The sequence below is a fragment of the Cynocephalus volans genome, chromosome 11 (genome assembly GCF_027409185.1).
Source record: "Cynocephalus volans isolate mCynVol1 chromosome 11, mCynVol1.pri, whole genome shotgun sequence".
Lineage (NCBI taxonomy): Eukaryota > Metazoa > Chordata > Mammalia > Dermoptera > Cynocephalidae > Cynocephalus > Cynocephalus volans.
In genome coordinates, this window is record NC_084470.1 from 2,766,271 (window position 1) to 2,779,238 (window position 12,968).

The 12,968-nt window shown below is 43.6% G+C and overlaps 1 long non-coding RNA gene across 2 annotated transcripts in view; it reads left to right on the forward strand.

The window, feature by feature from the left end:
- The first annotated feature begins 2,652 nt into the window (after nt 1–2,652).
- The window catches only part of LOC134391170 (uncharacterized), a 44,837-nt gene continuing 34,521 nt past the window's right edge, over nt 2,653–12,968 (forward strand). For both annotated transcript variants that reach the window (XR_010024922.1, XR_010024923.1), the window contains exons 1-3: nt 2,653–2,742; nt 8,730–8,856; nt 9,681–9,741. This is a non-coding gene — a long non-coding RNA (uncharacterized LOC134391170). The remainder of the gene's footprint in view (nt 2,743–8,729; nt 8,857–9,680; nt 9,742–12,968) is intronic.

Here is a 12,968-nt window from a genome sequence, read left to right on the forward strand (position 1 = left end):
CCAGTGTCCTCACCTGCATGTCCCCTGATGAGACAAGGTCACCTCCCTCCTTCCAGGCCTCTCCCCCGGGCCCTGCCTGGCCACCCCACGTGCTGGGCACTGTACTGCACACTTGACCTTTCAGGGCTCCCCGAACCCTCACCCCATCTTGCAGGGTGAAGCGAAGCTCCCCTAGAATCCAGTCTCCACACACAGCCGCTGGAGTCATTGTTTGAAATGTAAGCTGACCATCTCCGCACATGCTGATAACCCCACTCCTCAGCACGGCCCGCGGGCCAGTCCTCGCCGTCCCAGCCCCAGGTGCTGCCCCTCCTCCGCTGTCCTCTGTTCCTCCCCTGGGGAGCGTTCTCCTCAGAGGCCTCCCCTGACCACCTTTTCTCACCCCCACCTGCCACCCTGCCCATACCTCAATATTCTCCCCATCTCTGCCATGTCTCCTTCACCCCTCAGTAGTCTCCAGACGTTTCCAAACACCCCTGAGGGACAAAACCAGTCCTGGCTGGGAAACTACTGGTCTCTTATAATGGCAAGAGGACATTTCAATGATATGTCCTCGTTAGTTAATTTAATCGGTACAACTGGTCAGAGTTTTTTTTCCTTTCTTCATTTACAATATTTACGTAGCTATGTCTTTCACTACTTTTCAGAGATTATCTCAGAATTATTTTATTATGAGACATAGAGAAGCTCCTGATGGGGACTTGGTTGGAAATTTCTCTACATTTCATGGCTGCTATTTAGAAAGATCTGCATCTTTGCATTGAGGAGTCTTCAACCCCAAAACCTGTTTATATATTCATGGAGGTGACACTTCTTTCACTTTATCAGAAGACACTTGTCACTGTCCTCACATAGATCCTGCACATGGTGTTAACCGTATCTCTTGATATTTTGTATAATACATTTTATGTATGTTGTATATATCTGATCAATTACTAAGTTGACTTCTGCCTCAGTTCTAAGTTTTACGGTTGTTTTGTCTTTAGTTCCTTGAGAAAGCAACACTATCACCTCCAACAACAGCACTGACGTCTTCCATCTTATTCCTTATATCATTGTGTTTTCTGACATGTTATAGATTCAAGCAATGATAAATAATTGAGGGGAAAATGGACATTTTAGCTCGGCTGTTCCTTTCAGTTGGAAGCCTCACTAGTACCTGTGTTTCAAGTTCTGCTGTCAAACACCTATGAGTAGGAGGCTGGCCTGGCATTGTTGTGTCTGCAACGGATCAGAGAAATGTCAGCACCTGAAAGTTACTAAAACATCTGTGGCGCCTGCTTAAGATTTCACCCAAGTGTAAGGAAAGATCTTTTCTCCACTGGGGAGTTTAATAGGGATAGTGGGAAGAGTAGAGTTGTTTCTGATTCATATGGAGGCCATCCCAGTCCATGAACCATTTGTTCCAGTTTTGTAACAAGAGGGGCAGTGTGTCTAGTGGCTAAGGTTGTAAAGTAATGGTCATGGCTTTTTTTCCAATACTGCTTAATAGGTCGGGGAGACAGACAAGCGCCTAAATGGTTTCACAGAAAATGATGAGGGTATAAATGCTAAGAAGAGATTCCTAATAGAACCAGTGATAGTTAAAAAAGAAAAGAAAAGTCTCCAGGGGACGCCTCTCAAAAGGCAGAGTGAGAGAAACCTTAAAACAGAAGCCAAGGAGCAAAAGAGGCGCCAGACTTGTGGGAAGCCTCCCTATGCAGAAAACCTCACCGATTTTGTAATTGATTGATGGGATCTGAGGGTGAGACAAGGCGGGGTGTGGCTGTACCCAGAGCTCTGGCTGCAGACTTCCCAGGCGGGCAGGTGCAGTGCCACCTACAGAGAAGAACAAAATAACCGAAGGAAGGGAAAAAACAAATCTAAATCGAAATATTGACAGGAAAAATCCCAATTATATATTAAAATAACATAAATCTTAAAGAAACAAACTAGTCATATCTGTTTTAAGAGCACCTAATTTAAAAAAAAGTCAACAAATTCCGATACCAAGCTAAGAAATACAAAGATTCCCTGAAAATCCAGCCACAGTAATATCAATCTGGGTTGTAGGTGTTGATGGGTCAGAGGCAAAGGCAGGGCCGCCCCTGATCCCCAACGCCCCCGGCCACCCCGACCCTGCAGGGCCCCAGCCCTACTGTCCCGCCCAGTCCCCTTCTGCCCGGGACAAAGGGTCTCTCGGTGGGGAAACTGAGTCTGGCATTCCCGCGCACACAATCGTCCCCCCCACCCAGGAGGAGGATGCAGGAGGCGCCACTTCGTTGCAGGAAGAGGAGGGCGTCCCTCCGGGGCGCGGGGCCAGTTCTGCGCAGACGCGAAACTCCCGGCACTTGGTCCCTGCCCTGGCGAGGAAGCCGGAGAGGAAGGGCTGAGGCTGAGAACGCGCACTTCCGCCCGGCCTAGCCACGTGACGTCAGCCCCGCCTGTCACTCAGGGTAGGGGACGTGGAGTGGAGAACTGCCCAATCAGGGCCCGGAGGGCGGTGCTCGGAGCATTGCCCAATGAGAACTCGGTGGGCGGAGAGTTCCTGAAACACTGTCCAATGAGATCCCCGAGATTCGGGGAGTGTCGGGAGCGGTGCCCAATCAAGGCCCCAGGGGCGTGGACGTCGCTGCCCGTCCCGCCGCGCGCGCGTCCCGCCTCCCCGAGCAACCAGGGAGTCCGCGTCCCCGTCGCTCGCACCTGCAGTGGCCTCTTCCCTCGTGGAGGACGCTCTTAGAGCCGGGAGCGGGGCTGGACACGGTGAGCGCGCGGGAGGCCGGGAGCCCGAGTCCGCGGCCGGGCGGGGCTGAGGCGAAGACCCCAGTCTGGGGGGTTCTGGGGGGCGATGCTCTGAGGACCCCGGTTAGGCTGGGGCCCCACTCAGTCCGTGGGGTCTGCGGGGTCCTGGCAGAATGGACAGAGGTCCCTGTCCCGTGCGTCTCCCCAGCCCCGCCTCTCCTGGGACCGGCTTCGAGTCCCCAAACCGCAGACCCCCGCACCCCGGCCGCGCCTGTCGGGGACTGTCGGTGCGCAGAGCGACAACGTGTGTCTCTCTGGGTGGGACCTGTGTCCCGCCTGAACGTTTCACGGGAACGGGACGCAGAGAGCGACCCCCAAGCCCCTGTGCGAAGTCTGCTCCTGTTCTCGCAGCGTCTTCTTTGGGGACAGACGTCCTAGCGGAAGCGCTTCGGGTCGAGGGTCCTGGGGGTGACCTGCGTTCTCATCCCACCCTCCTGGTCTCAGAGCTGTCCCGGACGGCCTGAGACGCCCCCCAGCTGCCCTCATTCTGGGGACACCCTTGGGTACGCCCCTCCCACGGGACAGCTTGAGGGTGGTGGTGGTCAGAAGAGCTGTCCCCTGCCCTGGGACAGGAGGAACCCCTCAGGCCCCTCCGTCGACTCTGAGCTGTTCCTCCCCGAGTCCCAGTTTTCCTTCTTGGAGACACGGTGGTGGGTGGTGTCCTCTCACCTACAGGATGCTGGCAGTAAGGGGGACAGACGGACATGATTCCTGGCCCCTGGATTCTCACCAAATGGAAGAGATCAGAGAAACCCAAACCTGGGAGGGAGGGTACCCGTCCGAAAAGCAAAATGCACTTCAGACACCAGTGGGGACACAAGCCGGGTCCGTTGGGAGGTTAGTGTGTTAGTGTCCTAGGACTGCTGTACCAAATGACCACAGACTGGGTGGCCAAAACTACAGACCCATTCTTTCATGGGTCCCTGGAGAGCGTGTAGTAAGTTTGTCAGGTCTGTTCTTTTGAGTGATAAGTGGAATTTAAAGGCTTAGCCTTGAGAATCCTACCGGGGAGAAGAATCTCAGAGAAACAGAGAAAATCTCCTTCCCAATAAGGCTGCAGAAAAATGAACACAAGTCCACCAAAAGAGTGAGGGAGATACATTGGCGAATTACAAAGATTCACAAAAATATCAGTTACTGTCCTTTGTGGCCTGGAGATTTAGTGATTTTCCATTTTCTGTTGTCTTGACTTCAGAGATCCTAGCAGTTAAGACTTGTAACACTAGACATGTTCAAATATGATTGTTTACAAATAATTTATGATGGAAATAATAACTAGCTGGCATCTTTATTTTTTTTGAAAGGGATAGATAGTTGTTGATTTTCTTCTTGACCTTTAAATATTTGTGGTTTGTCTCTTTTAAATTATCCACGGGGGTCCAGCTGAGTGACTAACCTGGAGTGGGGAGCAGGGGCCTGAGGCCAGTGAGTCCGAGCTAAGGCCGGTGGTGAACTTCCAAAGGGAGGAAAGTGAAGGTGGTTCTTCCTGGGGACCCTCCCCTGCAGGTGTGCCAGCCTGCTCAGCCATCCACAGAAGGAGGGGGGTGCTGAAAGAAGCTACAGAGTGTGGAGAAGCCACATGTCCACGAGCAGATGCGAGTGGAGTGATGCTGTTTCTCACCTCGCCACTGTAGTTGTCTTGAGAGTGAGTTCTGACACCACTTTGATTTTTGCTTCTGCAGAATTGGTGCCGTCGAAGTGCATATTGTACAAATTGAGAAAGGCTGTGACTATCAGACTTAGCCATTTGAATTCTGTCTCCTGGAGACAGGATTTAGGAATTAGAAACATGGTTCGGTGCAGAATATTACACTGATTCTGAGTAAGGACATTGTTACTCATGAGGTTTGAGGCCCAGGAGGAGGGAGCCTTCCTACAGTTGGGAGAAAAGGGTAGGGGTGTCCCAGAGATAGGTCCCCTGGCTGTCAGCTTTCCCTCCCTCATGGCTAGGAACTGAGCCACCCTGGGGCGGCATCTCCGTAGTGAGGGTGTGGATTCCAAGCTTGGCTTTAACCTTAGTGGTTTTACTTATGAACCATGGGTGAATCAGGCTGCTTCTCTGAATTAATTCAAGCGTTTGCTTTTCTTTCCTCTCAAGAATAATGTATACCTGTAATCTCTAGCTTGACCAACATTTAACAATGACTCTGCTTGAGTGCGTAAGGGTTTTATTTCTTTGATTGAGAATCCAGGTGAATGGAGAGACAGGGTGTCAGGAATACAAGAGTATTTTTGAATACAGAGTAAATTTGGTGGTTTTTCTGAGAGATTATCCAGTAATGAGATGGGCATATTTAAATCCTCAGATGTACATTTGCAGCTGGAAGAAAATTTTCTCCAGATCAGTGTGTGTGTCCCTAGAGAATTTCTAATTTTGAAAGACCATGAAACCTCTGTGATCATTGAATTCCTATTTTAACCAATGTCAAGATTAAAGCTTTCAAAAATCTTAGCATGGGGGCCGGCCCCATGGCTCACTCGGGAGAGTGCAGCGTTGGTAGCGCCGAGGCCACAGGTTCAGATCCTATATAGGGACGGCCGGTGTGCTCACTGGTTGAGCTTGGTGCAGACCACACTGTGCCGAGGGTTGCGATCCCCTTACCAGTCAAAAAAGAAAAAAAATCTTAGCATGGGTCTTAACACTCCTGAAAAATTCACCAAATCAACCAAAAATCCTAATGCTCTTAATAGTCTACACATTTCAGAAAGTACTCTCCAGGTTGAACTGAAGTGCAGATTCCAACTGAGATATCGATTGTCATTTTATTCACAAAGAGAGTTGAAAGAAGGCGTTTTATGATTGGGAATAAATCTGTCAAAAAAACTTCCATAAAAATTACACTTTGAGAGGCTTACATCTTAGAATGATTTCCGACATAGAAAGGTTGCTTGCAATTAAAAATTAATCATTTGACTATAAACTATTTTGAATAAAATTTAGAAAGCCCTTTAAAAAGTATAATAAAATTAGCTTTTTTCAAATAATAAGCACAGAGTTTCAAGAATCAACATGATGTTTAAAAGTCTGCCTTAAGATTTACTTTTAGCACATCTTCCACTTTAAGCCTCTTGCCCTAGCCCAACCCTACGTACCGATTTTATTAGTTTCTTGAACATCCTGTCGGTATTTCTTTGAGTAAAACCCGGTGTCTTAGTTCTGGCTGCTCTGACAAATACCGCAGGCTGAATGGCTCCAGCAGACATTTATTTCTCACATTCTGGAGGCTGGATGTCCAAGATCAAGGTGCAGGTTGGTTTGGTTGCTGATGTGGGCTCTCTTCCTGGGTTGCAGACAACGGCTGCCTTGTCAGTGTCCTCTCATGGGGGAGAGAGAGAATCTATCTCATCTCTGTTCTTAGTGCACTAGTCCCGTTCATGGGGCTCCACCTTTGTGACCTAATTACCTCCCAAAGGCTCCACCTCCTAATACCATCTCCTTGGGGGTTAGGATTTCAACATATGGATTTTGGGAGGACACAAACATTCAGTCCATTGCAGCTGATGGATATATTTATTACGTATATTTATTTTCTTTCCCCAAAGGTCCCAGGGCTGATACCCTGCAGTACACTTTGTTGTTCACCTATCAACAAGTCCTTCAGCTCCTCTCAGTTCAACATGCGACCTCCTTGGTTTTTATTAAGGTCAATTAAGATACTTCTATGTGACCAGTTTTCCTTAAATGATAAAATAAATATATGTAAATTATGTTCTTTGCAAGCTTAATTAATGATTTAATATTTGATTGTGATGTACATCTTACTTGCAAAAGTTTTATATTAAGTTTAAATAATGATAACACATACAAGTACACATTCTCAGATCTATGACCCAGATCAGCAAATAAGCCATGGACAGTTTTTAGTCTCCCCTGGTGCCCTCCCTGATCTCATCTCCCTCCTGCCCCCAAGGTGACCACTGTCGTGACTTTTGTGTTTATGTCTTACAGCTTATTCTTCTTACTTATTTGTATTGAATCATATTTTCTTTTATTACTATTACAGCTTTTCCAGGTAAAGAAGTTAGACTCAGTGCTCCAAGAGTCTCAATTTTTAAAAAATAGTTGGACTTTGCACTTATAAGGAGCCAAAATCAGTATTGCAACTAGTGACCATTTCCCCCCCAATTTTTTGGAGGTTGGTTCCAATTTCAAATAGTCTGTCACATTGTCTATTTAGCATACATGAACTGTAAGACTCTGTATTCCTACTTTTTGGTTTGGAAAATAGTGCATAGTTACTAAAACAGTTAGCAATTGGTGGAAAGTAACTGATCCCTGTACAGTGAAGGTTAGAGTCTAGAATGGCTCATTCTAGACTCTAGAAAAGTCTACAAGTCCTGTGGTCTTGGGGTAAGATTTGGTCAGGTCTCTGGCTTCATTTCTGTGAGATTTTATTAGCTCTGCCCACCGTGTTTGTTATCACCATCTGCAGGCTAGGCACTCCTCAGGAGAGCCGAAGCAGAGAATTTCTAGCTAGGTCCACTGGCATCCCTTTGCCATGCCTAAGCTGTACATTGTTTACTCTTCCCTCTTTTGAACTCTCTACTTAGATAGTAGTGGAGTTAGTAGTGAATGATTCCTTCTCTTGATTCTTTGTTGCAGTGTGTTTCATACATACTGGTGTTTGGGGCCATCCAGTGTACTCACCCATTCCAGCACTTGTGGGATTTCGGTTTATTTATTTATTTACTTACTTGCTTACTGACTTACAGAAGGCTGTGGTTAGACAACACTGGATACCAGTGTACCAAGAGTAATTAGGGATGCCACAGACAGCAGACTTCACTCACCGACCTCACAAGAAGATAGTTCCCATTCTGGAGCACCCTAGCTCTACTATTGTTTATCGTACAGGCAAATGGCAGCAGCTGTATTGCAGCATGGCAGCCTGTATTCCCACCCCTGCACGTGGAAGCCAAGGCCATGATGCACTTTCTCAGAGGCCAGGTTTTCTGGGATCCTGCAGAACTTCAATTAATTTAATTCTACAGTGGAGTCATAACCTCTGCTTCTCAGGCAGGAAGGGGCACTCTTTCTGGAGAAGACAGGGCTATTCTGGCCCCTCCTGCCCACTGTCTGTCTGTGTGGTGAGGGAGTCATCACCCATGGTTGGTGTTAGCCACACCCAGGTCCATGAACATGGGTTTGTAGTAAGGTCTGAATCCTTATGCTTCCTTTCATGCTTGAGCCCAACTTTTCAATAAAGTGCCTGTCTCCTGGAAGAAGATATAGAGATAGTGGAATTGCTGTTGATTTATTGAAAAATTGAATACATATAATTTGATACAAATATTAATGCTTCTCATAAAAAATATCCATATTCTGCCTGTTGGACCTGTCATTTTATAAAAGATTGGAGTTCTTCAAGGAAACACATCTATCTCAGGACTTGGGTTGAAGATTGGGTATAGTCGGGGCTTTGAGAATCAAATTGTTGGTTGAAGGTAAAGAAGGAAATGGTCCCAGGCCTCAGTGTGTTTTCATTCATTAAAACCTTACCCAGGTCTGACCCTTTGCTACATGTCATGTTGAGAGCTATAATGAACGGTGAAGGAGGTGAAATCATTTTTGTCACAAGGAATTGATGTTTTTAAAGAGGAAATCATTGTTTCATTTCTCCAGCGTTTCTTCCATTTCAACAGTGTACTGTGGACTGTTCTGGACTCTTCAGGTGGAGAGGAAGAGTGGAAGTAGTCAAACTGCAGAGAGATGAGTTTACTAGAGATGCTGTTAAATCTCTGAGGCAGGATGGGATCACTGTGGAAGTGAGTGCTGAAACAGAGGGGAAGTGATAGGGTGGCAGAGCCCTAGAACAGATGGGAGACCACAGCCCTGTGTGTGAACTTGCTGTGAACTGAGTCCCCAGGGCTGACAACCTCACCTTCTCTCGGACGCACTCTGGTGAGGAATGGTTCCTTGTTGAATCAGAATTTATTGGATGTTTTAGGACTCAATGGTGTTTGAGGATGTGGCTGTGGACTTCTCCCCAGAGGAGTGGGCTTTGCTGGATCGTGCTCAGAGGAACCTCTATAGAGATGTGATGCTGGAAACCTTCAGGAACCTGACCTCAGTAGGTAAGGACAACATCATTCCTTCACTTACTCAGTGTACAAGTATTCCCTAGCTATTGAACTTGTTTCAAATGACATGATTACTTGCTTATGGAGCGTATCATCTAAGAGCTTTCTCATGGATATATTAAACCTACTACTTCCTCTCTTAAATGCTTTTGGCCTGCTGAAGGGTTATAACTCTGTGCCTTAGAGAAACAGCCCTTGTTGAAGATCATTACATTTGGAAATACTTGAAAGTATTAATGAGCAAAATAAGTGAATCTTCTTAGTGAAGATGTTGAGTTTGGCAGATCCCTTGGCTTCCTTGTTTGACTTTTCATCCATCTCTCCAAATGTCCTTGTCCTGCGTGGAAGACCTTCTGTATAAAGTTAGGATTTAGGCATGTGCCTTTATCCACTTCCATTCTATGTTGCTTTCCTGATAATAAGGCATTTATGTCACCACTAGTCTCAGTCTTCTTGGAAGTATTTCCAGTACATTGTCCACCGTTTTGACTTCTTGTCCTTGTTATTGTCAAAGTCCTGAAACAGCTAAAACTCCTCAAAGTCATCTGTTGCTGGAGTGTGCATTCTTCCTTATAAAAGTTGTTTATTTCTGGATCATTATTTGAAAATAAATGTACACGCTCTCTACTTATTTTCTTGTCTCCATCCTACCAGTTCTTTCCAAGGAAAGTAAATTTTGTTACCATTTATTTAATGTGATAACACTCAACTTAAAATTCATGGGTCAAATCTTCTACAGTATGTATTTGGAAAAGAAATACAAAATGAACAGAATATAGTGTGATTCAGAAAAAATGATTACTGGTTCTTCACTTTAGGAGAAAACAGGAAATGCCATGGCACTGAAGATCAGCCCAAGAACTAGGGGACACAATTGAGGTGAGTGACATTTACACAAGTGAAAATAGTGTCTCAGGAGAGAGTATTAGAGTGCCATGATTGTGTGTGTGTGTATATGTGTGTAGATATGTCAGATATTAAGCATTCACAGAAAAATTTCACAAGGCAGTTTTATACAAGTGATACAGATGTTGACTGAGACACAGTTCGGTTGTAAACAATTGTCAAGAAAAAAAACCTGCCATATATAAAAAAGACTGAAAATGACACCTGTGGTTGAGCCTTCTGTTAGAGCATTAAGCTCATACCACTTTGAAACAATTCAAAGAGGTTAAAAAACATAACATTCACTGGAAATGGTGACAATGTAATCAGATTAATCATTAGAAACCATCAATGAATTGTTAACAAATAAATTATAAATAATATGATTCCTATTTTTATAAAAGTCATGTGGTGGAGATGTCCTCAGAAAATAATGAAAGTTATCAATGTGGAGAAATCTTCAACCAGATTCCAAAACTTAATGTGCACGAGAGACTTTCTACTGGAGTAAAATGCTAGGGAAACAATAAGTTTGAAAAAGCCATCATGGATACTTCATCCCTAAAGAGTCACACAGCATCGCCTCAACACAGACAGAAATGCTATCAACGTAAAGAGTGTGGGAGAACTTTTATCTGTTACTCATCCTTTAGGGACCATGTAAGAGCTCACACCAAAGAGAGACCTTATGCATGTAAAGAATGTGGAAAAGCTTTTATATACTTTTCCAAACTTAAAGTGCATATAAGAACTCACACTGGAGAAAAACCATATGACTGTGGAAAGTGTAGAAGAACCTTCAGATCTCTCTCAAACCTTTGGACACATAGAGAAACTCATACTGTTGAGAAACCTCATGCTTGTAAAGAATGTGAGAAATCCTTCTGTTCTCCCTCTTCACTGACAAAACACATGAAAGTCCATGGTGCAGAGAAAGCCTACGAATATAAGGCATGTGCGAAAGCCTTTCTTCATTCTTTTTGCCTGATCAGCCATGCAGGAGTGCACACCGGAAAGAAGCCTACAGATGTGTGGAGTGGGGGAAAGCCTACAGGTGGCCCTCAGACCTTAGGATTCACATGAGAACGCACTCTGGAGAAAAGCCTTATGAATGTCAACAATGTGGGAAATCCTTTAGTTCTCCCTCATCCTTTAAGGGACACGTCCAAACTCACACTGGGGAGAAACCATGTGCATGTAATGAGTGCAGGAAAGCCTTCAGTAGTCCTTCATACTTTAAAACACATGAGAATTCACATTGGAGAGAAACCCTATACGTGTAAGCATTGTGGGAAAGCCTTCAGTTGGTCTTCATCTTTTCAAGGACATTTGAGAACTCAGAAAGCATAAAGGTGTTTTTTATCCTCACTTTTATTCAACATTGCATTTGGAAGGTCTAGCTGGTGCAGTGAGGCAAAGGAAGAAAAAGTACAAAGACTGGAAAATGAAGTAGAGAGCACATGGCTATTTGGTAAAGGTAAGTGCCCTGCCACACTTTGCTGTCATTTTTTGTTTGCTTTTTCATATACCTTATCAAGTTAAAGAGGTTTTCTTCTATTTCCAGTTATTAAAAGTTCTTTGTTTGATACATTTTAAAATTAATATGTGAGTTCTTAGCATCTACTTCAGTCCTACCATATTGCAGTCTCTTTAAAACTTTTTATTTCTAAATAATTTTAAACATATAGAAGAATTATTAGATAATACAAAGAACTCTGGCACTTCCTTCCCTGAGATTCACCAATTGTTAGTACTTTGCTATGTTTACATACACACTCTTTCCCTCTCTACCTACACACACAACTTATTATTCTTGTTTTAAAATAATTGGAGAGTAAGTTGTACACATGATGCTCCTTTACCCCTAAGTTGTTTAGTGTCTGTTTCCTCAGAATAAGAATATTCTCTTTACTAACCACAATATAGTCATCAAAGTCAAGAAACTTAACATTGATATAATACTATTATCTTTAGTATATTTTCCATTTTTTTCAATTTCCCCAATAATGTCCTTTACAGTGATTTTTCTCCTGATCTAAAATTAAGTCTAACATTATGTATTGCATTTAGTTGTCATATCTCTTCAGTCTTCTTCAATCTGGAATACTAAGAGTTTTAATCATGAATAAATGTGGAAATCTATTAAATGTGTTTTCCTGCATCTGTTAAGATAATATAATTTTTTTCTAATTTGTTAATGTGGTGAACTATCTTCATTGATTTTTCTGATGTTAAGCAAACTTTGCATTCCTTGGATTAATCTCAATTTAATCATCATGTATTAAGGTTTTTAAACATTGCTGGATTTACTTTACTAATACTTTGTTCAGTGTTTTTGCACCTATTGATATTTTCATGAGTGAGATTGGCCTGTAATTTTCTTTCTCATTATTTGTCAGGTTTTGATGTCAAATTTATATTAGCATCTTAAAAATGAGTGGTGTGTGTAACCTTTTTCTGTATTCTTGAGTCATTTCTTTAAGATTATCTGTTCCTTTATCTTACTGTTAAACCAGGTAAATTTGGTTTTTGTGGAAATATTTTAAGCTGCTGATTCAATTTATTTATTTTATATAACTATTAGCATTCATAATATCTTCTTATTTTTATTTAATTTTTATAATAAAAAAGTTCAGGCTGAAGGCAGCCCCCACTGCCCAGCAGAAGAGAGGAGCATGCCATGAACACCACTTCCAATTGGGTGGTCCACCACAGCCACTGCCTCTGCAAGGTTGGCTTGCTGCCGTGGTGGCAGCCACAGGCACTGGACAGGTGGCCTGCCACCCACTCAACTACATTGACACAAGGAGAATCACCAGTGGAGACCAAAAAAAAAAAAAAAAGAGGAAGTCTCTTTCCTCAAAGGCCATTCCAGAGTAATAAAAGAAGCAACTGCTCTACCAGATGACCAGTCATCAATGTAGAGATATGAGAAATATGAGAAATCAAGGAAATATGACACCACCAAAGGAATGCAGTAATTCTTAAGTACCAGGCCCCATGGAGCAGGAAAACCTTGAAATGACTGAAAAGAAATTCTGAGCAACAAACTTAAGGAAACTCAATGAAATACAAGAAGACTCAGACAACAGAATGAAATGAGAAAAAATTTCCAGGATACAAAGGATGAAATTTACAGAGAGATTGATACCTTAAAAAAGAATGTAGCAGAACTCTTGGAACTGAAGGATTTATCCAACATCAACAAAAAACCACAACTA